Here is a 2,500-nt window from a genome sequence, read left to right on the forward strand (position 1 = left end):
GTCAATCCTCACTGTGTCCGGGCCGGGTGAGATTTCCCGTGTTGAGTCAAATTAAGCCGCAGGCTCCACTCCTGGTGGTGCCCTTCCGTCAATTCCTTTAAGTTTCAGCTTTGCAACCATACTTCCCCCGGAACCCAAAGACTTTGGTTTCCCGCAAGCTGCCGGAGAGGTCGTAAAACTAACGCCCCCCGATCGCTAGTTGGCATCGTTTATAGTCAGAACTAGGACGGTATCTGATCGTCTTCGAACCTCTGACTTTCGCTCTTGATTAAAGAAAACATTCTTGGCAAATGCTTTCGCAGTCGTTCGTCTTGCGCCGATCCAAGAATTTCACCTCTAACGGCACAGTACGAATGCCCCCGTCTGTCCCTCTGAAGGACGCGGGCGACCGGCGAAGCGCGCCGTGACGAATTCCGTACGCCACAATTCCGCGCACTCCAAAAGCGCGCGGATTCGGCGATGGGCACATCCCGCTTCACTCGCCGTTACTGAGGGAATCCTCGTTAGTTTCTTTTCCTCCGCTTAGTAATATGCTTAAATTCAGCGGGTAGCCTCGTCCGACCTCAGGCCGAAAGTAAGGACCGGGACTATTCTTCCCGTTCCGCGCTCGCCGTCGGCGCCGCGCGCCGCCGCGCACCTCGATTCCCGCCCTTGAGCCGCCAGCCGTTGGCCTCTTCGAGGTCGACTCGCCGCCGCCGCGCGGGATTCTGGTCGCGATCGTCGCGCATCGTGCCGTGCTGTCTTGAGCGGGACGGGCGCTCGCGCGTCCGACGCCGCAGCAGCCGCGCGGAGAAATCCCCGCGCGGAACGTTTGCAACGCGACCCTGAGGCGGGCGCGGCCCCGGGATTGACCCGAGGCCGCAATTTGCGTTCAGAACGTCGATGCTCAATGTGTCCTGCAATTCACACTAATTCACGCAGCTAGCTGCGTCCTTCATCGACTCACGAGCCGAGTGATCCACCGCCAAGAGCCATCCACGATTGTTTCGCTCGCACAGTGCCTCGCACTATAGGGTGACAAAATAGACCGCGCCGAGCGGTCGGCCAGGCCGACGCTTGAAGCCGGAGCGCGCGGCACCGCGGCACTCGACGCGCAAACATTACCGGGTGACCGAATCGCCGGCCGGCGCGCCGCTCCTCGCGGGTCGGGCGCCGGGTAGCAAAGACTTTTTCTCTCGCTTGTCCGAGTTTCGCGTTCGCCGAAGCGTTTGCGAGACCGTTAATGATCCTTCCGCAGGTTCACCTACGGAAACCTTGTTACGACTTTTACTTCCTCTAAATGATCAAGTTAGATCGTCTTCTCGGACGCCGGCTCGACCGTTGCCGGCCGCGCCAGGTCCAATCGGAGGACCTCACTAAACCATTCAATCGGTAGTAGCGACGGGCGGTGTGTACAAAGGGCAGGGACGTAATCAACGCGAGCTAATGACTCGCGCTTACTGGGAATTCCTCGTTCAAGGGAAATAATTGCAATTCCCTATCCCTAGCACGACCGGGGTTCAGCGGGTTACCCAGACCTGTCGGCCAAGGCGAGCACATGCTGATCCGGTCAGTGTAGCGCGCGTGCGGCCCCGAACATCTAAGGGCATCACAGACCTGTTATTGCTCAATCTCGTGTGGCTAAACGCCACTAGTCCCTCTAAGAAGTTAGACGCCGACCGATTGGGTCGCGTAACTAGTTAGCAAGCCAGAGTCTCGTTCGTTATCGGAATTAACCAGACAAATCGCTCCACCAACTAAGAACGGCCATGCACCACCACCCACAGAATCAAGAAAGAGCTCTCAATCTGTCAATCCTCACTGTGTCCGGGCCGGGTGAGATTTCCCGTGTTGAGTCAAATTAAGCCGCAGGCTCCACTCCTGGTGGTGCCCTTCCGTCAATTCCTTTAAGTTTCAGCTTTGCAACCATACTTCCCCCGGAACCCAAAGACTTTGGTTTCCCGCAAGCTGCCGGAGAGGTCGTAAAACTAACGCCCCCCGATCGCTAGTTGGCATCGTTTATAGTCAGAACTAGGACGGTATCTGATCGTCTTCGAACCTCTGACTTTCGCTCTTGATTAAAGAAAACATTCTTGGCAAATGCTTTCGCAGTCGTTCGTCTTGCGCCGATCCAAGAATTTCACCTCTAACGGCACAGTACGAATGCCCCCGTCTGTCCCTCTTAATCATTACCTCGCGCTCCGAAAACCAACAAAATAGAACCGAGGTCCTATTCCATTATTCCATGCACCATTATTCAGGCGAATCGCCTGCTTTGAACACTCTAATTTTTTCAAAGTAAACGTTCCGGCCGCCGCCGACACTCAGTCAAGGGCACCGGCGGAGAACCGGAGGTGAGGCCAGGACGGCCAGTACACGCCTTGCGACGGACCGGCCGCCTGCGCCCAAAATCCAACTACGAGCTTTTTAACCGCAACAACTTAAATATACACTTTTGGAGCTGGAATTACCGCGGCTGCTGGCACCAGACTTGCCCTCCAATGGATACTCGTTAAAGGTT

At 56.2% G+C, this 2,500-nt stretch overlaps 2 non-coding genes and 1 pseudogene across 2 annotated transcripts in view; all 3 read right to left on the reverse strand.

The window, feature by feature from the left end:
- LOC146144517 (small subunit ribosomal RNA) overlaps window positions 1-128 on the reverse strand; it is a pseudogene marked incomplete at both ends in the record, with an annotated part of 689 nt that extends 561 nt beyond the window's left edge.
- A 691-nt stretch (window positions 129-819) lies between these two features.
- On the reverse strand, window positions 820-973 carry LOC146144518 (5.8S ribosomal RNA). Its single transcript, XR_014498992.1, has one exon. It is a non-coding gene; the product is annotated as a 5.8S ribosomal RNA (ribosomal RNA).
- Window positions 974-1,220: 247 nt separating this feature from the next.
- LOC146144519 (small subunit ribosomal RNA) overlaps window positions 1,221-2,500 on the reverse strand; it is a 1,811-nt gene continuing 531 nt past the window's right edge. The window contains exon 1 of the ribosomal RNA XR_014500612.1: window positions 1,221-2,500. This exon is cut by the window's right edge and continues 531 nt beyond it. This is a non-coding gene — a ribosomal RNA (small subunit ribosomal RNA).

The sequence above is a fragment of the Ascidiella aspersa genome, chromosome 5 (genome assembly GCF_963924565.1).
Source record: "Ascidiella aspersa chromosome 5, kaAscAspe10.2, whole genome shotgun sequence".
Taxonomy (NCBI): Eukaryota; Metazoa; Chordata; class Ascidiacea; order Phlebobranchia; family Ascidiidae; genus Ascidiella; species Ascidiella aspersa.